The sequence below is a fragment of the Somniosus microcephalus genome, chromosome 5 (assembly GCF_052327205.1).
Source record: "Somniosus microcephalus isolate GS21.2 chromosome 5, FLI_Smic_1.0, whole genome shotgun sequence".
Taxonomy (NCBI): domain Eukaryota; kingdom Metazoa; phylum Chordata; class Chondrichthyes; order Squaliformes; family Somniosidae; genus Somniosus; species Somniosus microcephalus.
The window spans coordinates 178,021,201-178,048,471 of NC_140991.1; positions in this window are offsets into that span (position 1 = coordinate 178,021,201).

A 27,271-nucleotide genomic window follows, 5' to 3' on the forward strand; every position below is an offset into this window, starting at 1 on the left:
TTTAATCGAGTTTGACACTAGATTTGCCCCGTTACAAATCCTGTCATGCAAATTGAGCCATTTGTGTTGTTTGATATGGAAAGATCTGCTATGAAATGAAAGATTAGTTCACAGATGAGACACTAGGGAATGCTGCCCTTGTGCTCTGAGCAACTGATTACAAGGATGAGAGCAACCATTTTTATACTGCTGCTATCATTTGGAAAGCAGATTAAATTAACATGAGGTTTTTTCTCCCCACACATTGAAATGGCAAATAAACATAAAGTTTCATCCTAAACCCACTATTTTCTTTGTGAACTTATCAGAAAGAAATTATAGTGAAAGGAAATTACAAATATTTGCAGGTCCATTTGGAGAAATGTACACGTTATATATTTGTAAAATAATAGCTGAAACATATACTTTCCATTAAAAAAAAGTAAAGTATAGAGACAGTAACATGTGTGACTGAGATTCAAAGCAACTATTACATCTAAATAATATGAATAAAATTCACAAAAAAGTGACGCACTAGGCATTCTCTACAAACTTGATTCCATGTCTTTTATTATGAAGGTAGAGCTATACAGAGGGGACCTGACATTGCAGTCGGGGGCTTCCCGCGGACGAATGCCTCCGAACCGCAGGTAAAATGTGTACTTACCTGATGGCCCCGGACCTACGAAGACTCACGCTCCTGGGCCTGCAGGCATACGCCTGCGTAAAGGCCCACGTATCCCAGGGGTGCATGTTCACAAGTGTCCCTGGGATCACGTGGGCCAGCCCAACCAATCAAAAAGGTGATCCCCATAATGCTTATGAGGATTCAATTTACGTACGGAAACCCCATAAGCATAATAGGAATCCGCTAAAAAACACACTTTCATACAACCTAAATAAAAATAAATCATCACATGTTTAAAATTAATTAAAATACAATTTAATTAAATATTTAAAACAAAAACAAACATTTTGAAAAATAAATGTAAACATTTTTAAAGGAGCCAAAAATAACCTAAACTAATTTTAAAGGTTTTTGAATGTTTAAATCATTAAAAAAATATATTTTAATAGTTATTTAAACCCCTAAATTTAAATCCTCCAGCTGAAACTTGACAGATCGCATGTTCTGGATTTTATATAGTTTTGGGAGAGGTATGAGAGTCAAAGATACAGATTTGATACCAATGGTCACAACCTATCAGTAAATGTTACAGAGTGGAGCTAATCAAGTATATATCTGTACTAAATTTGAAACTGGTCCGACTTCAGGAACACAAAGTTCACAGTTTAGCCATGTAAGCCAGTATGTTATGAGCAATACTTAAGGACAGAGACAAGTGGAAACAATGAGCATACAGACCACATAATGTGAGGCCATGGCAACGCCAGATTGCTGGACTATGGTCTTGTGGTACTCCAGCTTGTTTTTAGCTTTGCACAAATATATTTGTTCCAATCTCTGATAGCTCGTATTCTATCTGTCACTTTTTCCTACTGATTTTTGGTTCCCATTTTGATGACTTCTTAGAGCCAACATTATTGATTTTGTCAATTTTAGCAAAAATGTACTTTGAATAAATCTTCTCTTCTTAGGCAATCCCTCAAAACCGAGGATGACTTGCTTCCACATTAAAAATGAGTTCGCAGGTGACTGATGAGTCCAATGTGGGACCTACAGTCTCTGTCACAGGTGGGGCAGACGGTGGTTGAAGGGGCGGGTGGGTGGGGTGCTTGGGTTGACGTGCGCTCCTTCTGCTGTTTTCGCTTGGCTTCCGCTTGCTCCCGGCGAAGAGACTCGAGGTGTTCGGCGCCTTCCCGGATGCTTCTCCTCCACTTTGTGCGGTCTTGGGCCAGGGATTCCCAGGTGTTGATGGGGATGTTACACTTTTTCAAAGAGGCTTTGAGGGTGTCCTTGAAGCATTTCCTCTGCCCACCTAGGGCTCTCTTGCCGTGCCGGAGCTCCGAGTAGAGCGCTTGTTTTGGGAGTCTCGTATCAGGCATACAGACAATGTGACCCGTCCATTGGAACTGATTGAGCGTGGTCAAAGCTTCGATGCTGGGGATGTTGGCCTGAGCAAGAGCACTGACGTTGGTGCGCCTATCCTGCCAATGGATTTGCAGAATTTTGCAGAGGCAGCATTGGTGGTACCTCCCCAGTGCTTTGAGGTGCCTGCTGTACATGGTCCATGTCTCTGAGGCATACAGCAGGGTGGGTATCACTGCTGCTCTGTAGACCATGAGCTTAGTGCCAGATTTGAGGTCTTGGGGGGAGAAATTTGGTATAGCCCTGTTTGGGGCGTCATTAGCGGCCGTGCGCAAAGTTTAGCGCCTGGCGCTAATTATCGCCTCCGACGGCAAATTTGGCTTTTATCGCCCCTGGAGGTGATTGGAGCACTAAATCATGCGCTACATACCTCTCTTAAGGTGCTAAGGCCGAGGAGCGAGGCGCTAACTCAGAGGGTGGGCGCAGCGCAGGTGCTGTCAGTTAGCGATTGAACACAGACACACTGGCGCCGTCCAATTCTTAATGGGGAGTTCTGATGAATGGTCATTGACCTGTTAACTCTGTTTCTCTCTTCACAGATGCTGCTTGACCTGCTGAGTTTCTCCTGCATTTTCTGTTTTTACATTAAAGGGGAGGGTTGATCTTGCTCTCCATCCACATCCTGCTCATTGCAGCCTTGAATCTCGGCCTGAATCTCAGCCTGGAGAGACCTGTACATCAAATCTGCTGGAAAGAACAATGGAGAGAACCAGGGAAAGAGCTCAGAGTGCAGACCCCATAGCCTCTTCTAAATCGATACAAGGAAGGGCAAATCAAAATCAACCTGCAAAGTGCTGCTCAGTACCCAAAACTCCTTCACACAGTGTTGAACCTCTCCAGAAGTCTCTCTCTCTCTCTCAGAATGCGTGGTGCAGAAGTGGAGATTGTGGCGAGAGTGTTTAGCGCCGCCACAAAATGTCTAGCTAATTTCGCGAGCGACACAAACATCGCTGCGCCCGGGCACTAGTTACTTTGTGCCCCATTAGCGCCCTCTTAAGGCGCTAACGGGAGGCGCAAACAACTGAATTTTTCCCCCCGGTCTTCAAACACTCTCTTCCTCAGCCGAGCGAAGGCTCCATTGGCACACTGAAGACAGCGTTGGACTTCGTCATCGACATCTGCCCTTGTTGACAGTAAGCTCCCGAGATATGGGAAGTGGTCCACATTGTCCAAGGCCTTGTCATGAATTTTGATAATCGGGGGACAGTACTGTGTGGCGGGGGCAGGTTGGTAGAGGACCTTTGTCTTACAGATGTTTAGTGTAAGGCTCATGCTCTCGTATGCTTCGGTGATGGTTTGGAGTTCGACCTCCAAGTGAGCGCAGGCGCAAGCGTCGTCTGCATTCGACAACAGAGGATGGGAGGACCTTGGATCTGGACTGGAGGCAACGGAGGTTGAACAGTTTCCCATTTGTTCTGTAAATTAGCTCCACTCCAGCAGGGAGCTTACTGAGGGTGAGATGGAGCATTGCAGCAAGGAAGATCGAGAAGAGCATCGGTGTGATGACACAGCCTTGTTTGACCCCGGTTCGTACGTGAATTGGGTCTGTGGTGGAACCATTGGTCAGGATCATGGCTTGCATGTCATCATGAAGCAGGCAGAGGATGGTGACAAACTTTTGAGGGCAGCCGAATTTGAGGAGGACACTCCATAATCCCTCACGGTTGACAGTGTCGAAGGCCTTTGTGAGATCAAAGAAGGCCATGTACAGCGGTTGGTGCTGTTCCCTGCATTTCTCTTGTAATTGACGTGCGGTGAAGATCATGTCCATTGTGCCCCTTAGTGGGCGGAATCTACATTGCGACTCTGGGAGGAGCTCTTCGGCCACTGGGAGGAGGCGATTGAGGAGGATTCTTGCGATGACTTTCCCTGTGGCAGACAGCAGGGAAACTCCTCTGTAATTACCGCAATCGGACTTGTCACCTTTCTTGAAGATGGTCACAATTACGGCATCTCTGAGATCCCCTGGCATGCTCTCCTCCTTCCAGATAAGAGAAATTAGTTCATGAATTCGCACCAGTAGTGCTTCTCCGTCATGCTTTAGTGCCTCAGCGGGGATTCCATCTACTCCTGAGGCCTTGTTGTTCTTCAGTTGTCGGATGGCCTTTTCAACCTCATGCCGAGCTGAGGTTGTGCTGAGATGGTGGCGAGTATCATACTGTGGGATGGAGTTGAGGACACTCGCGTCGAAGACAGAGTCACGGTTAAGGAGATCTTCGAAATGCTCCTTCCAGTGGGCACTGACTGCCTCTCTGTCCTTGATGAGTACTTCTCCGTTCTTGGCCCGCAGTGGGGTATGGCCTTGGGTGCTTGGGCCGTAGATGGTCTTGACTGCGCTAAAGAATCCACGCACGTCATGGTTGTTGGCTAGCTGCTGGATCTCATGCGCTTTCTCCACCCACCATCTGTTCTTTAGGTCGCGAGTTTTTTGTTGGACCTCGGCCTTCAGGCGTCTGTAGAGCTGCTTTCTTGCTCTCGAGTTCTGTTGCTGTTTCCAGATCAGGAATGCCTTGCGCTTGCGACTTATTAGCTCCTGGATCTCCTGGTCGTTCTCGTCGAACCAGTCTTGGTGTTTCCTGGTCGAGTGACCAAGCGTCTCTTCACAGGTGCTGATTATCGAGGCCTTGAGTGCAGACCAGGCGCTGTGGGCACTTTGTGTCTCTGCATCACTGGGAATTGTCAGGTTGTTTATGAGGCACAGGCTGAATAGGGCTTTCTTAGCGGGGTCTTTGAGTGCTCCAGCGTTAATTTTCCTGCGGCATTGTTTCTGTTGCCACCGTTATTTTGGGGCTACATTGATGGAGATGACAAAGCGGATTAGGCGGTGGTCTGCCCAGCAGTCATCAGCTCCTGTCATGGCGTGGGTGATGCAGACGTCCTTGTGGTCCCTCACTCAGATGATGACATAGTCCAGCAGATGCCAGTGTTTGGAGTGAGGGTGCTGCCATGAAACCATATGCTTGTCTCTCTGACGGAACAAGGTGTTGGTTATGACAAGGCCATGTTCTAAGCATTTCGACAGGAGGAGGGTACCATTGGAATTGGCTTTCCCTACCCCCTCTCTGCCGATTACACCTCCCCAGACCTTTGTGTCCTTTCCAACTCTGGCGTGAAAGTCGCCAAGGAGGATCAGCTTGTCACCCGTTGGAACTCGCGACAGGGATTGTTCGAGGCTGGAGTAGAATTCCTCTTTGGTCTCGCCTGTGGTTTCCAGTGTTGGGGCGTACGCACTGATGACCGTAGCGCACTGGTTCCGGGCTAGGGTGAGCCGAAGAGTCATGAGGCGCTCGTTTATACCGCTTGGAGAGTCTCTGAGATGCCCAACCATTTCATTTTTTATGGCGAAGCCTACCCCATGGAGGCGGCATTCTTCTTCAGGTTTGCCTTCCAGAAGAATGTGTAGTCACCGCCTTGCTCCTTGAGTTGGCCTTCCCCTGCCCGCCGGTTCTCACTTAGGACGGCAATGTCAATGTCGAAACGTCTGAGCTCCCGGGCAACAATAGCAGTATGGCGTTCTGGTCTGTCACTGTTGGGGTTATCCATGAGGGTCCTGACATTCCAGGTCCCGAACTTCATTTTAAAGGGCGGAAGATGCCTGTGCGTGAATTCTTTTAATGTGGGGCGGCCGTTGCACACCAGCTACCACACGGGCTTGACAGAGTTATGAAGTATGATTCCAAGATGGCTCCTGTGCTGGCAGCTCCCTAGGGAGCTCCTTTGCCATCCTTGACCATCCGTTGCCATCCTTTGCTCTTTTTCCCCCCAGCCTCCTCTCTTCTGCTTTGAATAAATGGTGGTGGAATGTCAATAGAAAGTGCTAACAGACTATTCATCTGTGGTTAGTGCTATTCTGAGGATTCGAATTCTACCAAAAATGGATTGGCAAACATTAGTAAAAAGTTTGAGAAAAGGGCCAATATAATATTACATAATTCATAAAGGCCAATCAAGAAAAACTCATGCAGATTTACATAATTGTGTATGATTGTGGAAAAATTAATACTTTATTTTGGGTTACACCTGTCTTAAGTAGGGGGGATATTTTGAAGTATCAGCATAGCAGTGACAGAAGTGAACATTACAGAGGAGCTTTATGCCCAACCATCAGCCGTGACTCAGTGGGTAGCACTCTCACTTCTGAGTCAGCAGGTTGTGGGTTCAAGACCCACTCCAGGGACTTGAGCACAAAGGCCTAGGCTGACAGTCCAGTGCAGTGCTGACGGAGTGCTGCACTGTCGGAGATGCTGTCTTTCGGATGAGACGTTAAACTGAGGCCCCGTCTGCTCTCTCAGGTGGACATAAAAGATCCCATGGCACTATTTTGAAGAAGAGCAGGGGAGTTATCCCCGGTGTCCTGGCCAATATTTATCTCTCAATCAACATCACTAAAACAGATTATCTGCTCATTATCACATTGCTGTTTGTGGAAATTGGCTACCACGTTTCCTACATTATAACAGTGACTACACTTGAAAAAGTACTTAATTGGCTGTAAAGTGCTTTGGGACGTCCACTGGTCATGAAAGGCGCTATATAAATTCAAGTCTTTCTTTCTTTCCAACAGCTTGACTGCAGCTACCCATTCCCAGGTATCTCACGTTAGAGGAGCACAGGTAAAACAAGGCAGCTCGGGAGCACAGAGAGCATCGAAAGCTCATCATTCACAGCAGGTGCTGCACTAGGCAATAGGTCCACTGCACCAGAGTCTGCTTGCTGGGCATGACAGAGGAGCAGTGCACAAGGAGGCTCAAAAACAACAGGCAGGCTGTGACTGAAGGTGTGCCATCTGGTCAAAGGAGGCCTGCAAGGGGACAATCATCCACATTCCACTACCAGTGATAGTTAAGGTCACAACTGCTCTCAACTTTTATAACACAGGGGAGATTCCAGGCACCCACAGGGGACACCTCAGGAATCAGGTGCTTTGCTGTACCACTCCACTGAAGATGGAAGGTGGCATTGGTTAGTGCTTTGGCGAGTGCTGCTCTTTGGGTTCAACTGGAGAGTGACTTGTTCTCCACATTCTATGAAGCAACCAGCTGATGCATTATTAGTAAATAAGCACATTTATCCATATGGACACCATATTCACATTTCATGGACTCTTATGATGTTGAGCTCAATCACTGTGTGTGGACAAATTTATATAACATATCTTGCAAATCATAGAATGTTTGAATAATATGGGGCACAACATTAGTTTTGTCCTCCAATCTCCAATAGCCACGGTGACTTCTGAGCCTTCCTTCTCTAACAGATCTATAATAGCTTGCTCATACAGCGTCAGTAACGTATGGTCTGGGAATTCAGCAACTGTTCCACTGTCCGCTTATGTGCGAAGTGTTCCTTTAAACATAAAAGCAGTGGGATTGAAACATGAAGGCCAATTCTGCACTCCTGTATTTCCCGCAGGGAGCATGTCGTGGGGCACACAGCCTGTGATTTTCTGTCCATTAAAGAAAGAACTTGCATTTATATTTCACATTTCACAGGAGTACCAAAGTGCTTCACAGCCAATAAATTATTTTTGAAGTGTAGTCACTGTTGTAATGTAGGAACCGCGCTAGCCAATTTGCGCACAGCAAGGTCCCACTAACAACAATGTGATAATGACCAGATAATCTGTTTTAGGTGTTGGATGAGTGATAAATGTTGGCCAGAATACTGGGAGAACTCCCCTGTTCTTCTTCGAAATAGTGCTGTGGGATATTTTACATCTACCTGAGAGAACAGACAAGCACCTCAAGTGTTTTTATGTCCTGCACTGCTATTTAGCAGCAATAGTCACGCCACATTTTGTGCTCTTCTTTATGCTATGCAACTTCTTTCTCATTTCTATCAAAGTCTTTCTAGTGCTTGACCAGAGTTCACCATCTCCAGGATATACCCCAACATTCACCTCTTCCTTTTCATGTTTGGTCACTAAATATCATTTTGGCTCTTCATTACAGGTATCACCAGTATCCGGAGCCCAGTTGGTGTAATCTGACGTTTTCTGCTGGTGTTCAGCTATTTTCTATTACAGTTGCACACTACACAGCAAATTTTCCAGCATCTATACTGGGTAAGTAGCTTGTTAGCCACTTGAGAAGCATTAAAGGATCATTATTGCAGGTACGTCATGATTGGCTACTAGTTTGCATTACTGCTAACAAAATCGCATTCTTAAAAATCCCACAATTTTGTTAGCAGTTAATTAATTCCATGTATTTCATCCATTTTTTCCAAAACAAAAGGAACGTCCCTTTATGACCATTTTCCAGCCCTCCTCTTAATTGCTGATTCTATTGCTCACTGTTAATTTACAGGAGGAAGAACCTGATGAAAACTTAATAAAATAAATTGTATTGAATCACAGCATTCCTCAACAGACTATAAATAAAAGTCCAGAAGGGAAATGGTTACCAGTCTTTATTGCCTGCCAAGAGCATCATAAGATTTCTCTCCTGTTGCTTATCGCCGGATTTTTGGGGCAGCAATTAAGCAGCCTGAACTCCGCCTGCTCTGGCACTGACACATTGACACAGTTTCTGGTGGGTAGAAGCAGCAGTGGTGCAACCACCCAACTCAAAGAGCAGACATTTTATTTAAATAGGGATAAGGGAATAGAGCCATCCTGCACACCATTTCCTATCCGTTTCAAATGGACATCTATAGTTGTTAGGCAGTGAGAAGTATTCTGGAGGTCATGGAAAGGGCACTCTAATATTAAGGTATATCTGCTTTAGCCATTTCTTACCATTTTTCTTCATATTTTTGCCTGATAGTACTTCGGCTTTCATGTGCCAGTTATTCTAATTTATTAACTTTTTGCCCCAAGCACCAATGGGTTTCTCAAAAGGAATTCCTCAACCTAAGGTGTTTGGAAGAAGAGGAGGACCTATGGAAGAATAACAGACAAGTCAGGCTGTAGATACAATGGTCTATGCCCACCCACTGGTGCCTAAACATCTGAATCTGGTCAACATACCATGTGTTAACGAGCTCCTCTTCACTTTACTCACTCCTGCCTTACAGGTTAGTTGGGTTTAATTTTTACAAATGTTCACTTTTTGACATGAGCAAATAAAACTGTTATCCCCAGTGTAAGTGTGCCTACTCATCACACAACATCCAAAAGCAGAGTTATATAACTGCCTTACTAGTCCAATGACTACGATTTGTACAATTATTTTAATAGAGTCAACTACACTGAATTATTTTCTTCTGAAGTACTGTAATAACAAAATAACTGCTAGCTAATTTATTAATAGTTTAAGAATTTTCCCCGTATGTCACTTGGTTGCCTACTAATTAGTATTTTATAGTTGATTTTAAATTTGATGAACAAATTTAAACAAAGATGAACAAGAGGCTTTTACAACTGAGTGGCTAGTCAAGGCTCCTTCAGAGAACAGGAGCCAAGCATGTCAGGGTGAGATGTTCCCTTCTCGGAACCAGTTGGGTTTATAGAACAATCCAAGGGTTTTCATGATAATTTTTTCTGGTGCTAGTTCATAGATTACAAGGTTTATTGAATTCAAATTCACAATTTGCCATGATGGGATTATGAACTCACAATCTATGGGTTATTAGTCCATAACCACTATACTATCCATACCATAATATAATTAGGCTGATCATCAATGAAGTGTAAACATTTCATCCCATTATTAGAGGCTTGGTTTCATTGTTACCAACCTTACCATAATTAGGATCAGCAAATTCATCAGTTTCATAAAACCTAACGTAGGAACATAGGGACAGGAGTAGGCCAGTCAGCTCGTCAAGCCTGTTCCCCCATTCAGTTAGATCATGGCTGATCTGTACCTCAACATTTACCTGCCTTTGCACCGTGATACTCTTACCTAGCAATCTCAGGCCTGAAAATTTCAATTGACCCTGCATCCACAGCCTTTTGGGGCAGAGAGTTACAGATATCCACTACCCTTTGTGTGAAATGATAAAGGGATTTGATAGGGTAGGTACAGAGAAAGTGCTTCCTGATTTCACTCTTAAATGGCCTAGCTCTCATTTTAAAATTATACCTCCTTGTTCTGGATTTTCTACCAGAGGAAATCGTTTCTCTGTACCTACCCTATTAAATCCCTTTATAATTTTAAACATTTCAATTAGATCACCCCTCAACCCTCAAAACTCAAGCTTATGCAACCTGTTCTCATAATTTAACTCTTAAAGCCCCTTTCTGGTGAATCTGTGATGTTGCGCCTCCAAGGCCAATATATCTTTTCTGAGGTTTGGTGGCTAAAACTGAATGCAGTACTTCAGATGGAGTCTGACCAAGGCTCTATACAACTGAAGCATCACTGACCAAAGGAAAAGACAACAATGGTACCAGAAAATAAGAGGAAAATACTCCATCACTACATCCTATTTCCATATGAAGGCTAAATAACTCTTGCAACATCTAATTGCCTACAAAGACAAATCAGAAGGCAAGTAGTAGCAACAAAGTAAGCTCTTACTTACAAACTACTTGTCTACCTTTATTACTACTACTGTCTCCTATTTCTACACAATACAAATGTACCATTTGTTCTCCAGCTGCTACCCCTGGGGTTGCCAGTGATACACCACTCATCTTCAACTGTATTGCCTGTGAAAAGCAGGATCAGTGTTGGCTCAACCTGTCATGTCAATCCAAATACAGTTAGCTACCATACTTTCTTCTGATATCTCTAGTACTCCATCATTACTGTAGCTGCACTGCCTCTATTGTGCCTGACTTAGAATCATCTTAATATTCCCAAGTAAATCCTTTTGATTTCTCTCCTGTCTCAAATAATAAAATCATTTATGGGTTGGATGAAGAAGGCAGTGGTAAAATAAAGAAGAGCAAAATGAAAGAACTGTCTAGCTCAAATAATACCCGTACTTTCTAATATTTCCACCTCATTCCCAGCAATTGTTTGAAAGTGCACAAGAATCCTGACTGATGCCTTTCCAGCAGCTGCTAGTGTTCTGTTTCCAGAATGAAAAACATGCAAATCAACATGTTGTCTGGCATCTAGTGGATGAATTCAAGGCAGTTTACAGCCACTGAAAGTCTATCATTAGTCGAAGCAGACAGCATTGGGAATAATGAGTTTTATTTGGCCAGGCTGAAGGACAGCCTAGGGTGTGTGGCCCAAATAACCGTTCTTTATACAAACGCAGAGTATAAGGGATAAATTGAATGAACTGCAGGCGCAAATTCAACTTGGAGGGTATGACATAGTAGCCATAACTGAGACATGGCTGCAGGACAGTCAGGACTGGGAACTAAATATGCCAGGTTATATGGTCTAAAGGAAAGATAGGGGACATGCCAGAGATGGAGGAGTAGCCTTTGGGATTAAGGATGAAATCACTTCAATGATAATAGAGGATATCTGAGAGGTGAGCAGGCAGTGGAGACTTTGGGGGGAATTTTAACCTAAAAAAAACAGGTGGGTTTGGAGTGTGGGGGACAGTTAAATTGTTAAAAATGGGATTCCCGACCTGATGCCGCCTCCAACCCACCCACTTCCGGTTTTAATGGAGGCGGGATGGGGGCGGGCGACCAACCCGCTCCCAGGGGGCAGAACGTCAATTTAAATATTTTGGTCTTAACTGCATATGGGTGGATTTTACACAATTCGTAAAACCCGGTAGTTACAGCAAGGCGGGGACTGCTGGATCCAGGAGGTAAGTGCCTTTATACCTAGCTCCTGGATCCAGGATCCCTGCCTAGCCCACCCCGCCCCCCGCAATCGGAGACCTCCCTAGAGGCCTCCGATCACCGCCACCCCCCCAGGCCTCCTCCCAATCCCCAGGCCTGCCCCCCCTCAATGATGATGCTGAGGCCGGCCACGGGCCCCTATCCTCTCTGCCTGACCACCCCCCTCCGCCTGATTCTTCCCCTGGTCCATCCCCCAATCCCCTCTCTCCCCCAATCTCTGCCCGACCACCCATCCCCACCCAATCCTTTTAACGGTATGGAGCGATCCCTGATCGCTGGCCAATCACCCCCCCACCCCCCGATCCTCTGCCCGGCCCCTGATCCCTGGTTTCTCTCTCCCCCCCCCACCGATCCTCTGCCCAGCCCCTGATCCCTGGTTTCTCTCACCCCCCCACCCCCGCCTGATCCTTTTAACAGCTCGGCCCTCATGCGAACCCTCCCTCCTCTGTCCAGTCGAAGGCCAACCTGCCCGCAGCCAATCAGCCTCTCAATCTGACTGGCTGCGAGCGGTAAGCTCAGGCCCCACATGCAAATCAGGCCCTGCCGTTAAAGTCGGCAGGGCTTGCAGGAAACCCAACCTCCTGGGTTTCCCGACCGCATCAGAGCCCACCCCCCACCCCCAACCCACCTTCCTCCAGAAAATTCCAGACTTTAAGTGCAGAATTAAGAAATAGGAAAGGATTTAAGACTGTAGTGGGAGTTGTGTATTTCGATAAGGTCCCGCATAAGAGACTAGCATGCAAAGTGCTAGATTGTATAAATGCAGAGATTAGACAAGCTTGCATCAAAGGCAGAATGATTTTAATGGGGGATTTTAACTTCCATATAAATTGGGATCTTCTTCTTAGGCAGTCCCTCAGAACCAAGGATGACTTGCTTCCACATTAAAAATGAGTTTGCAGGTGACCGATGAGTCCAATGCGGGACCTACAGTCTCTGTCACAGGTGGGGCAGACGGTGGTTGAAGGGGTGGGTGGGTGGGGTGCTTGGGTTGACGTGTACTCCTTGCGCTGCCTGCGCTTGGCTTCTGCTTGCTCCCGGCGAAGAGACTCGAGGTGTTCGGCGCCTTCCTGGATGCTTCTCCTCCACTTTGTGCGGTCTTGGGCCAGGGATTCCCAGGTGTCTACAACAATATGTCCCAGAATCAACAAGGGGGCAAGCCATATTAGATTTAGTAATGAGCAATGAGCCAGATTGATGTGCCTCAATAAATCCGAGACTCGATGTTAGCGAAACAAAACAAGGCTTTTATTGACTTAGAAGGTAACACACAGAGGAGAATGTATCTTCCATCCAGAGGTCTGCCGTACTGGATGTGCTGCAGGCTGGGCCAGCTTACATAGGAGCCAGGTATGGGCGGAGCCCTACACACAGTACAATACAATGGAAATGAAACTGAAACCAACCACAGTCACAGGCAGAGAAATACTGATGAGTGATGAATGGAATATTTCATCACATTCACCCCTTCTATAGATTTAGTCTGTTCGGGGGTTTGATAGTCCTCTACGACCGACGTGGCTGTTGTGGTGCCGTGGGTGTCGGCTGGGTGTCCCCGGTGGCCTCCTGGGTCTCTGCCGGGGGTGCCGCCAGGGTTGTTGAAGGGGTAGTTGGTGGGGGTACCGTTGGTCGATGTTCTTCCGGGGGTGATGAAAGAGTAGTGGGTGGGTAAGAGTTGCTGTGGTCGTTGTTGCTGCTGTTGTCGTGGTTGTTGTCGTTACCGACTGGGGCGACGTCTTTTATGGACACGGTGTCCTCCCTTCCGTCGGCGTGCCGGACATATGCGTATTGGGGGTTGGCATGGAGTAGGTGCACTGACTCCATGAGAGGGTCCGTCTTGTGGCCCCTCACATGCCTTCGCACGAATACCGGACCTGGGGTGGAGAGCCATGACGGCATGGATACGCCTGAGGTGGATTTCCGGGGAAAGACAAACATTCGCTCATGAGGCGTGGCATTAGTGGCAGTACACAATAGCGACCGTATCGAATGGAGCACATCTGGGAGGACTTCCTGCCAGCGGGAGATAGGGAGGCCTTTGGTCCTTAGAGCTAGAGTGACTGCTTTCCATACTGTCCCGTTCTCTCGCTCCACTTGACTGTTACCCCGGGGGTTGTAGCTGGTGGTACGGCTCGTGGCGATCCCCCTGGACAGCATGTACTGGCGTAGCTCTTCACTCATGAAGGATGCCCCCCTATCCGTATGGATGTAGCTCGGCATACCGAACAGGCAGAACAGGCTGTTGAGGCATTTAATGACCGTGGCGCTGGTCATGTCTGGGCAGGGGAAGGCGAATGGGAACCGGGAGTATTCGTCCACAATGTTCAGGAAGTAAACATTGCGGTCGACGGACGGGAGGGGGCCCTTGAAATCTAAGCTGAGCCGCTCAAAGGGCCGTGTAGCTTTGATTAAGTGGGCTCTATCTGGGCGGTAGAACCGAGGCTTGCACTCAGCGCAAGTGCGACAGTTCCTGGTCAGGGACCGAACTTCCTCAATCGAGTAGGGTAAGTTGTGGGACTTTATGAAGTGGAACAGCCGCGTGACCCCTGGGTGGCAGAGGTCATTGTGGAGGGTCTGTAGCCGATCCCCGGTGGCGCTGGCACACATCCCTCGTGAGAGGGCGTCGGGGGATTCGTTAAGGGCCCCTGGCCGGTAAATGATGTCATAATCGAAGGTGGAGAGCTCGATCCGCCACCTAAGAATCTTATCATTTTTAATCTTCCCCCTCTGTTTATTATTGAACATAAACGCTACCGACCGCTGGTCGGTAAGTAGGGTGAAGTGTTTGCCGGCTAGGTAGTGGCGCCAGTGGCGCACTGCCTCCACGATGGCTTGGGCCTCCTTTTCTACGGAGGAGTGTCTGATCTCGGGCCCTTGGAGGGTCCTCGAGAAGAAAGCTACGGGCCGCCCCGCCTGGTTGAGGGTGGCCGCCAAGGCAAAGTCAGACGCATCACTTTCCACTTGAAAGGGAGTGTTCTCGTCCACTGCCTGTAGCGTGGCCCGCTCAATATCCTGCTTAATGCTTTTGAAGGCGGCATGGGCCTCAGCAGAGAGCAGAAAAGAGGATGCTTTCAAGAGGGGGCGGGCTTTGTCGGAGTAGTTGGGGACCCATTGGGAATAATAAGAAAATAACCCCAGGCACCTTTTCAGGGCTTTGGGAGTGTTGGGCAGGGGCAGCTCCCGTAGGGGGCGCAATCGGTCGGGGTCTGGTCCGATTTCCCCATTCTCCACCATGCTGCCTAGTATGCAGAGGTGCGTGGTGTTGTAAACGCACTTGTCCTTGTTGTAGGTGAGGTTGAGTTTTTGTGCGGTTTTCAGGAACCTCTCGAGGTTCGAGTCGTGATCCTGCTGGTTGTGACCGCAGATGGTGACGTTGTCGAGGTAGGGGAAGGTTGCCTGCAAGTGGTGGTCATCGACCATGCGGTCCATCTCCCTCTGGAAGACCGAGACCCCATTCGTCACCCCAAAGGGGACTCTGAGGAATTGGTAGAGGCGTCCGTTCGCCTCGAAGGCGGTGTACGGGCGGTCCTCTGGTCTGATAGGGAGCTGGTGGTACGCTGACTTGAGGTCGATGGTGGAGAACACCCGGTATTGGGCGATTTGGTTCACCATTTCTGATATGCGGGGTAGCGGGTAGGCGTCTAGTTGGGTGTACCTGTTGATCGTTTGGCTATAGTCGATCACCATCCGTTTCTTCTCGCTACCCCTTACCACCACCACTTGGGCGCGCCACGGGCTATTGCTGCATTCAATAATGCGCTCTTTCAGGAGCCTGTCTACCTCGGTCGCGATAAACCGCCTGTCCTCCCAGCTGTACCTCCTGCTTTTGGTCGCTATTGGCCGGCAGTTATGGGTAAGGTTCGCAAATAGCGAAGGCGGCTTTACCTTCAGGGTAGCCAGACCGCACACTGTGAGGGGCGGCTGGGACCCACCGTAATTGAGTGTGATGCTTTGGTGGTAGCACTGGAAATCCAGGCCCAAGATCATGCTCGCACATAGATTCTTCATGATTAATACTTTAAAATTATCGTATACAGTTCCGTTAACGGACAATTGTACCGTGCAGTAACACATAATGGTCGATGTCTGGGTTTTATCAGCCATGGAGATGGTACCCCGAGTAGGGACCACCTTTAGGGAGAGTTGTTGTACCAGTTCAGGGTGGATAAAACTCTCCGTGCTTCCACTGTCAATTAAACATTTAACCCTGCACCCGTTTACCTCGATGTCCACCATTGATTTGGATAGCGGGTGCGGCCTGGTCTGGTCCACTGTGACCGATGTCACTGTAGGGCCCTGATCGAGACAAGATGGCGTCCACGCTGTCTGCTCACAAGATGGCGGACCCCATGAGGTCGGGCAAGGTGGCGTCCAAGATGGCCGCTCCCACGGCGCACACGCGGCGGTGGCGGGTTTTCCGGCGGGGTTCCCTCTGCACACCTTCCCGAAGTGCCCCTTCTTACCGCACTTAAAGCAGGTGGTGCCTTTCACCGGGCACAGGTTTCTGGTGTGCTTTGGCTGCCCGCAGAAGTAGCAGTTGGGTCCCCGACGCGTCGCGGCTGTCGTAGGGCTTCTGGGGGGAGAGCGGGGCCCCGACGGTGTCGGGCTGCCGGGCGGGGAAGATGCCTTCCAAGATGTCGGCACCTTTGGTGCACACGTGGCGGCGTGGACGGCGCGGGCTGAAGAGTAGGCGCCCGAGTTTCTCTGGGCCACATCCAGGGATCGTGCTGTGTCCGCAGCCTGTTTCAGGTCCAATCCCGTTTTTTCCAGCAGTCTCTGCCGGATGTAAGTGGAGCTGAGGCCTGTGATAAAGGCATGGCGAACAAGCTCGTCAGTGTACACTGCGGCTTTTACATCTTGGCACTTGCACTCTTTGCCAAGCGTTTTCAGGGTGCCTAGGAACTCCTCCACCGATTCCCCAGGTCGCTGTGCGCGAGTAGCGAGCAGGTGCCTAGCATACACCTCATTCGTAGGCTGCTGGTAATGCGCCTTTAAGATGTCGCAGGCGGCCTGGTACGTGTCGGCGTCTTGGATGAGGGGGTAAACCCGGTGGCTTACCCAATTCCGCAGAATTCCGAGTTTCATACTCGCAGCGTCCGTAGCGTCTTTGACGGCTGCGGAATTGTCCAGGAAGAATTCCATACACATAAACCAGTGTCCGAAGCGTGCCGATGCGTCTGAAGCATGCTGGTCCAAATCCAAATGTTCGGGTTTCAAGAGTTGATCCATTGTGTTGAAAATTAAGTCAATAAAATTGATGTGCCTCAATAAATCCGAGACTCGATGTTAGCGAAACAAAACAAGGCTTTTATTGACTTAGAAGGTAACACACAGAGGAGAATGTATCTTCCATCCAGAGGTCTGCCGTACTGGATGTGCTGCAGGCTGGGCCAGCTTACATAGGAGCCAGGTATGGGCGGAGCCCTACACACAGTACAATACAATGGAAATGAAACTGAAACCAACCACAGTCACAGGCAGAGAAATACTGATGAGTGATGAATGGAATATTTCATCACACAGACTTAGTAAACAGCCTAACTGTGCGTGAACATTTATCCAATAGCGATCATAACATGATTGAGTTCAACATAGCATTTGAAAGGGAGAAACGTGAAACAGCTACAAAGGCCACAATCTTGCCGGTGCTCAGAGGGCGGGTTCAGAGGCGGGTCAGGTGTCAAAATGGCAAAGAATGACAGAGGGTAGGGAACCGCTGTCAACTCGCCTCCACGTGAGTCTCCCCGGTGTCGGGTGAGTCGACTCAAAACAGACCCGACACAAAGCGGCGGGGGAGGCAATTCAAATCATTAACTGGGTTGTTAACATCCAATTAACTGCTATTTTAAAGCTACATTTCAATTTTACATTCTCCCCCATGGGTTACCTGCTGCTCGGGTAACACGTCAGCTCACCATGTCGTGAGTTGACTCTGCATAGCATTATTTGATTACCTGACAGCTGCAGAAGTTTTATAAAGGTTACCATGTTGCAGCTTTTCACTTTCAGAGCTCAGAAACTGTTGGTTACGGCATTTGGAAGACATATAGGGGGAGAAATTCGGTATCGCCCCGTTTGGGGTGCAAATATCGGCCGGGCACAAAGGCCTAGAAATTCACTATGGCCCCGTCAGCTGGCTAGCGCCCAAAAGTTAGCGCTGGGCGGGAAGCCTATAGCGATCGCCAGATATTCATTGTTAGTGCCCCAATTCGGAAGCGGGCGCTATACCAGGGTGTGCCCGCCTCCGCTTGGTGCACTGACACTGAATATCACCGCTCTTGGCGCCGCTGTGCCAGGCGCTGCGCAGCGGCAGGCTGCGGTACTGCAGGCCTCCTCCTTCTCTTAAGGGGGAGTTGCCTGCAACGGGGAGATCGCCGCTGGATAGTGCCGGCAAATGAGCCCGGCACCACGGAGAAGTGCCGGGCTCGCGGAAAGCAGCCGGCAATGCCGCGGGGGGGGGTGGAGGAGGCCGGGGAAGGAGGTGCAGGCAGGCGGCCGCCGCAAAAGCGGCCGGCCGCACCTTCCGCTTTAAAGCGCCCCACTAAGGCAGCAGGACGGCCCCGTTTTCTGGTCGCTGTTTGCGGCTGCTTCGGAGGAGGCGGCCGCAACTAAATATGGGGATCGGCGCGGTTTCGGGGTGGAACCGGGGCACTGCGCACACCGATGACGTCATCGGTGCCGGCGCAGCGCTAACGGCTACCGCCGCCAATATCGCTGCGCTGAATATCTGCGCAAACTCATTTTTGGCGCAAACTCACCCTTTAGGCGTTAACTGGGCGCAAAGCTGGCAGCGCCTTAATGAATTTCTAGGCCAAAGTTTAGCGCCTGGCGCTAATTATCGCCTTCGACTGAAAACTTGGCTTTTATCACCCCTGGAGCACTAAATCAGGTGCTACACACCTTTCTTAAGGCGCAAAGGCCGAGGAGCGAGGCGTTACCTCAGAGCGTGGGCGAAGCTCATGTGATGTCAGTCAGCAATGGAACACAGACACACTGGCGCCAGCCAGTTCTTAAAGGGGAGGGTTGATCTTGCTCTCCATCCACACCCTGCTCATTGCAGCCTTGAATCTCGGCCTGGAGAGACCAGTACATCAAATCTGCTGGAAAGAACAATGGAGAGGCCCAGGGAAAGAGCCCAGAGTGCAGCCCCCCCGAGTCTCTTCTAAATCGATGCAAGGAAGGTCAAATCAAAATGAACCTGTAAAGTGCTGCTCAGTACCCAAAACTCCTTCACACAGCATTGAATCTTTCCAAAAGTCTCTTTCTCTCTTTCAGAATGCATGGTGCAAAAATGTCACTGACAAAAAATGGCAGGAAGCGGTCACCTTTAAATAGCGCTCCCCCAGTCACTTCCCGACTGCAAAACGTTCCCCTCAACCTGTCATTGCTAACAGCAGGCGGTAAGGCAGGGGGTGCCACTCAATACCTGGTCCGGGGCACTACCGGGGCGTTGCACGCTTGACTAACGTCACAATCTGTGGGCGCAGGAGATCATGGCGGTAGTGTTTAGCGCCGCCGCAAAATGTCTGGTCAATTTCGTGAGCGGCGCAAACATTGCCTCGTCCGGGCACTAGTTGCTTTGCGTCCCATTACCGCACTCTTAGGGCACTAACGGAAGGCGCTAAGCAACCGAATTTTTCCCCCATACAGCTTTCTGCTGCTTGCAAATATTTGGAGCCAACTCTCTATCCAGTTCCACCTCATTGGAACAACCTCTCTCAGCATTCACAGATTTGCTTCTGTCATCTCTCTGTCACCTTACATCAGAATTGATATGGCTTACACTCTCTCACCTTGGTCCTCAGAATCTGACCACGAAGAGCCCCAACACCAGCAGAACCAGGCACCCCAGCAGCAACAACAACAGCAAGAGCGACAGCCTTCTCCTCAACCATCTGATGCTGCACAGGGCAGAGGCATTAGCGCAGGGCTGGACTTCACCAGGGGCGATACCCCCAGCACAGGGTTTACAGGCAGAGGATGAGCTTTCTCAACATGACTGAGCAGCAGTGCCAAAGGAGGCTTAGGCTATCGCAACAGGACGTGGCGGACATTTGCAGATTGCTGGAGCAAGAGCTGCAGCCCAGAGGAGCGGGCGGACACCCCTTACCAGTAGCTGTCAAAGTCACCAGTGCCCTCAACTTCTTCACCTCAGGCTCTTTCCAGGCATCTGCAGCAGACATTTGCGGCATCTCCCAGTCGGTTGCACACAGATAAATTACGCAGGTGACCGATGCCCTATTTGACAAGTCAGCAAATCATATAAACTTTGCAACTGAGCGCGCGATTGGCTTTGCGGCTCTGGCTGTATTCCCATGGGTGCAGGGCATAATCGACTGCACACATGTGGCCATCAGGGTACCCCATCATAACCCAGCAGTGTTTATCAACCATAAGGGCTTCCACTCCCTCAATGTGCAGCTGGTCTGCAACCATAGTAAGATCATTCTCCATGTGTGTGCCAAGTTCCCTGGGAGCAGCCATGACTCCTACATCCTGCGCCACTCCACCATTCCTCTGCTCTTCATATCTCCAAACAGTCTTTCCGGTTGGCTGCTTGGAGACGTGGCTCATGACTCCTTTAAGGAGGACAACAAATGAGGCTGAGGGACATTACAATCAAAGCCTGATCGCCACCAGAAGTGTCATAGAGCAGATGATTGGGTTGCTTAAAATGCACTTCAGATGCCTGGACAAATCTGGAGGAGCTCTGCAGTACTCACCACTGTAATGATCAATAACATGTCATTCTATAGTGGACACTAGGTGGAGCCGTAGAGCTGTGTAGAGCTGCATATAAGACTACACTACCCAGCTGTATATATATTAAGACTACATTACCCATGAGGCACTAGGCTACCCACAAGGCAGCAGTCAAGATGGAGGCCTCTACAGATACTGTACCTAGTCCACATGTGCTCAATAAAAGTGTCTAGCAAAAGCTAGCTGTGTTCATAATAAGAATGTCTATTTATTAATGAACATAAGATGGTACCAGGGTGGTGAAGATCTGCTGAAAATTGTGAAAAGCGACATGGAGAATTTGAAGCCACCAGAGCATTTGAAACTCACAGGAAACATCGACTACAATTGGCAGACTCTTAAACAACAATTCGAACTCTACATTGCAGCCATCGGATTCGGTACGAAGCCAGACGCAAGGAAGATAGCGTTGCTGCTTATGGTTGCAGGCCCACAGGCGATAGAGGTATTTAATACATTTGTATTTAATCCAGAGGAGAACAGAGAAAAATTAGAAGATGTGCTAAAAAGATTTGATGCACATTGCTCTCCCAAAAAGAATGAGATGTATGAAAGATACATCTTCCGTTCTCGGACACAGCAACAAAATGAGACTTTTTATAGCTTTATAACTGATCTGAAACTGAAAGCACAGACATGTAATTTCTCTGAGCTCAAAGCATCCATGATTCGTGACTAGATTGTGTTTGGTATTCATGATAAAAAAGTCAGGGAACGTCTGTTGAGAGAAACCGAACTAAATTTGGAAAATGCAGTGAAAATATGCCAAGCTAGTGAGCTAGCTCGAAAGCACGCGAAGACTTTCAGTGAAATCAATAATGATGCGATTGTAATGAGTGATAATGCTGCTGTCGGTGCTGTGTCCTACAAGGGGAAGAAACATGGGCAGAACAGAAATGAAAAGCAATCGGAGGATGACATTTTTAATTGTAAACGCTGTGGTTACAAACACCAGTTAAGACAATGCCCAGCGTTTGGAAAAATGTGCACAAAGTGTAATGGAAAGAATCACTTTGCCAAACAATGCTTTTCAAAAGTACAAACTAAGAAAGGGCAACAAGTTAATGTAATTGAGGACACTGATTTAAGTGAGACATTTTTTGTACGAATGGTGTCATGTGACAATATCAAAAAGGATACAGAAAATGTGCAGCCCTCAGAAATGGACAATGCTGAACATAAAGTTAATGCAGTAAAAGAGGACAAATGGATGATCCCACTGCAGGTAAATGGAGCATTAGTTACCTTGAAACTAGACACTGGGGCAAAAGCAAACTTAATCAGTATGAGTGACATTAACAATATGAAAGAAAAGCCCAAAATACAGAAAAAGTCAGTACTACTGAAGGACTATAATGGACAGAAAATAGATAGCTTAGGTGTATGCAGACTTAAAGTGACAGTAAAAGACAAAGTGCATCATCTCATGTTTTCTGTTGTGGCTGAAAGACTTGATTCAATACTAGGTGATAAAGCTTGTGAAGACTTAGAACTGGTCAAGAGAGTCTACCGTATAAACTGTGACATAAGCAGACCAGACGACTCAGGTGATGAAGCAGAGAGCCCATCAAGGATGAAAAGACCAAAGGGTATCCATGTCTTCAAAAAGCCTAGTTTCTCCAAGAAGAAAGAAAAAGACTTTAAGGTCAAAGAGAAGCCAAAGGAAGAAAAGCACAAAGAGGAAAAACACAAGGAGAAAAAGTCCAAAGATATAACCGCAGCAGGTGTTGTTAAGCAGTGGAAAGAGAAAAAGAAAAAGAAGAAGCCTGCACCAGAGCAGGAAGCAGTTCCGGTGGATACTCCTTCTTCCCTCAGGCCAATCTTTGGTGTTCCATTAGCCGAGGCTGCTGAGCGGACTATGCTGTATGATGGGATCCAGCTGCCAGCAGTTTTTTGAGAGTGCATTGACTACATTGAGAGTTATGGCATGAAGAGTGAAGGAAACACTGAAACCCTCTCCAAGCAAAGATCGCAAGGAGACCTCGATCTATACAAGAGTGGATTGATGACAGTGCCGCAACTGCATCTTGTCATTCACCGCCAGAACAATCTCATGAAGACACATCAGACTTACCCGTGTTGAGAAGATCCACACGTGAAGTAAAAAAGCCTGATAGACTTAATCTTTGAGTACAATGTAAAGCTTTGAAAATGTGTTGACTGTTTTGAAAATGTTTATGTTTATAGAGCACTAACAAAAGTGTTACTGATATTATCTTAATTGTTTTCTTGAAAGTTGATTGATATTGATTTTGTTAAACCTCAAAGAAAGGGGGATGTAATGATCAATAACATGTCATTCTATAGTGGACACTAGGTGGAGCCGTAGAGCTGTGTAGAACTGCATATAAGACTACACTACCCAGCTGTATGTATATTAAGACTACATTACCCATGAGGCACTAGGCTACCCACAAGGCAGCAGTCAAGATGGAGGCCTCTACAGATACTGTACCTAGTCCACATGTGCTCAATAAAAGTGTCTAGCAAAAGCTAGCTGTGTTCATAATAAGAATGTCTATTTATTAATGAACATAAGAACCACCACATGCGTTGGCACATTGGCATCAGCCCACATCAACACCATTAACATCCCTACAATGGCCAGTCGTACCTTATCAATCTCACCACCATTGATGGAGATTAATGTATTCCTGACCATCCACTCTGCCACTTCCAAGTGTCAACACACATTTGCGAAGGAACAATATTTGAACGAATTAACGGTTTATTCCACAAAATAAAATTAACAGAAACTTGTCATTAACTTTGAAAGAAACACTCAAGTGACTACCCGTGTGACTCTATTTGTGTGTCATCTTTCTTTACCGAGTGCTTCTGCATGATGCAACCCCTGTGGCTTCAGCAGAGGTAGAGGCAACCTGCTCACTTCCCTGCTGCATCTGCTTTGACTCCTTCGGTGGTTGTCCTCTGGGTTTTGGAGCCTGTGTGGGCCCTGCCAAAGTGTGCTCCTCCTGTGACTGTGCAGTGGCAGACTTGGCCATCGCTGTCCTTGGAGGCATCTGGGGCTCTGACTGAGGGGTGGGCAAGAGGGTTGAAGTGTGAGCGCTTGGAGAGGAGCCCCCACTTCCATGTGCCTTCTCACCATCATCCCTCTCATGGGCCACTCGCACTTCTCTGCTAGCAAGTAGCTGGAGAGCACCTTCCTGCACATCAGTGACATAAGGGCCCATGTTTATACTGTCATTCCTCCAAGCAAGGACCTCTATGAGTCCCTGGTTTCTCTCCTCCATAGATGCCTATCTATCCTCCATAGATGCCCATCTATTTTGAAGGGAGACCATGTGTTCATGCGACTGGCGCATTAGGTCCTCCGTGCAGGTGGCCATCCTATCCATGGAGGAACCAGCAGTCGCGAGTGCAGTGCCGCGGTAATGCTCATGCTTGAGATGAACTCCGCCATTCTCTGCACACTCACAGTCACCCCGGTTGCAAACCTTGTCAGAGCCTCCTGCACTTATTGCTCCAGCTCCAGGATCGCCCTCTTCCTTGATGGCCCCTGAGGCTCAGCATCTGCATGCAGCTGAGCAGAGCTGGGACACTCTTGCGCCCTCCGACACGGTGTCTCCACTACTGACCCTGTCTCCACCATCTGCTCTTGCTCACTTGTGACGTGTGAGATGCCAGGTGTTGTCAACGGACCCACCGAGGTGATTGTATCTGCTCTGGTGTGGCTTGCCTTGTCTCAGGTGACGCTGCACCCTCAGTGGCTGGAGCCTCTTCTGAGGTGTGCTCCACAAGTTCCTCATGGACATTGGGTGGGGCTCTTGATGGACCTGTGGGAGAGTAAAGACATCAGTTCGAAATATGATATGTACATTGCATACATATACCATTATTATGCACAGTTTGAGCAATCAATTCCTGTTGACATCAGCCCCCATATGAGTGACTGATGAATGACATGTAGGTGTATGGGAAATTATTCTGGCACCAGGTTGTTCAAATGAGCCCCTCTCTCCGTCCCCCACTTCCACCGCTCCAGTGATCTCCAGGGCAGCCTCCTCTGCAAGAGTCAGAATGGCCAATGATTGAGTGTCACCTCCTGTTCTCTCCCTCTGCCTCTTGTTGTGGGCTCTCTTCTGCAAGGAGGGAAAGAAGAGAAAGTTGAGTGAGACTGATGGAATGAATGTAACGAATGGATGTGTTAGATCTTTAAATGGAGACTATAATGGAGTGGGGTGGCTGTAACAAGTCACATCCTTTACTGTTGCTAGTTGGTGTCATTACATTAGGATGAGGGGTGCATAGTAAGATGGGGATGCAATACTGTAGATAGATAGAAAGGGATGGGTGAAGGTCCAAGGGATGGTGCATCGAGTTGCAATGTGCAGGAGTAGGGTTGGGAATGCTGAGTGATGGGGAAGTAATAACAGGCACAGCAGCTTGAAGGTAAGTGAGGCTTTATACTCACTTTTCCAGATCGTAGAAGATCACGAAAACGCTTGCAGCACTGAACCCAGGTCCTCATCACACACACCTGCCTGTTACCTCCTCAGCTATTTGCAGCCAGGCTGTCTTGGTCTCCTGGGGAGGTCTCTTCACCCACTGGCAGGGAAGAGAACCTCCCTGTGAGCTCTGACTCCCTCCACAAGAACATGGAGGGAGTCATCACTGAAGCGAGGCCATTCTTGAAGCAGAACAAGGTATATCTGAAATACACGCTTTAAATGGAGCAAATGAAATGAAGTGGGGGCCATGAGCCCTTTAAATATACCGGCAAAAGAAGTGTCAGCGCTGACGTCACCTGACCCGCACGGGGAACGCGAAGGGCAGGCTTAACAAGACCCATTAACGGAAAATCTTTTTTCTAGGCGGGATGTAGATGCCAGCGGGCTCGCAGACCGACACCGACCTCTCCCACCCTGGTCCCGCCTCGGTCGGCAAGATAGCGGCCTAATATTCTAGGGGGGGAACAATCGGTATCTACCATTTTGGGGCGCTAACATCGCCTGGGCACTCACTTTAACGCCTGGCGCTAATTAGCGCTGGCGACCGCGAAATTGAGTTTTAGTGCCCCAAGAGGGAAGAGGAGCGCTAAATCAAGCGTTACACTTCCTTCTTAGGGCGTTAACGTCAGAGAGTGGGGCGCTACCTTCAGAGCGCTAATCAAGTTCCAGCGCTGTCATTTAGAAAGTCATCAGACAGACTGGCGCCTTCCAGTTCTTAAGGGGGCGGTTTAGTCATGCTGCACAACCTCACTCTGATCATTGCTGCTTGTGAACTGGGCCTGCAAGAAGTTGCAAGCCTTCATTCAAAGAAGTAATGGCTGATCAGAGGCCCAGAGAGCTCGCTCGCCGGTTCAGCGACCACGCCTTGGAGGTTCTGGTTGTGGCCATGGAATGCTGACAGGCAGTGCTGTTCCCAAACACTGGAAGGAGGCCATTGCCACAGGCCTTTAGGAGGATGTGGAGGGAGGTTGCCCAGCATGTGTCGCCAATAGTGTGGTTCCCAGAATTTTCACCCAGTGCCGGAAGAAATTCAACGACCTCACTCAGGTGGTCAGGGTGAGTAAATGCTTCAAAAATCTCTGCATGCCACCATCTCAACCTCAGTCTGTGCACACACTGGATAAACCACCAAATCCCGAACACTCACCCACCAACTATACCCACCTACTAAAAGTCACATCCACATCTCACGCCTTGCATACATTAACAGCTATTCAACTATAGTAGGCACATCTGCCAAACACATAGCTACACACTCATTCACACACTGTCCTTTTTCTTGGAGGCCAAGCTTGCTCACAACAGGAGGGAGCAGCTACGAATGGGAGGAGGTGAGGCAGACCTGCACCCCCTTACAGACCTGGAGGAGCGAGTGGTGCGCATCATTGGGCCCAGGTCGTGGGCGCTGTGGTCGTTGGAGACCCCCTTGGGGACAACAATGGTATGTTTTTCATCTCTCCCTCTTCTCTCATACCACTTCCCCCTCACACTTTCCAACTAAGTATTCTGTCTTCATTCCTTGCTCCCTTCCTGCCTCCCTCCCCGTTACCTTAACCCCACTCTTGTGCCTTTATGCTTTCAGATAATCAGCCACCAGCTAACCAGCCTGTCCCTCAGCCTCCCAGTGGCAGCGACATGGGAGAGGAGGAGGAAGAACAAGCCAGAGCCTCACTGCCTTTGCCTCCCGAAAGTGCTAGGTCCGATAATGGGGCCACGCAGTCACTGGAGGGGAGCAGAGGAATTGGCTCTGTTGTGGGTGAAGCTCCGGGACCCAGTAACCTGCAGCAACGCCACTGGGAAAGGGAAGCTCGGGGGCCATCTCCCCGGAGGGTGAGTTCGCGCACGAGTTCTGCTGCACAGGACTCAGATGAGGACCTCGATGTGCAGGTGCTCACCAGACAAGCGATGGGCATGCACACCAAGCTCATGGGTGCAATGGCAAGGGTGTCTGAGAGCATGGATGCATTGGCAAGGAGCATGGAGGAGGATGTAATGATATCAGCAAATAGTGATGGTATTTGCCTGTTTGATTATGATGCCTTACCAGCATATTTGCCTGTTTGATTATTTATGCCTTACCAGCAGAGGGCATGTGAGAGAGGCAGAGTTTATTTTTAGTTTTGTTTTAGATGGATCTCTAAGATGGTGTCTCCTGTAATGCTGTTAACAGAGTTGAACATACTTTAGATTAAAAGACATTCTCTTTCTTCAATGTGTCGTCATTGAACACACATAGAAATCAATACTTGGTGTCAGAAGTGATTGAAAGAGATGAAGAGGAAAAATCTGAAGTTAAATCAGCTCTCC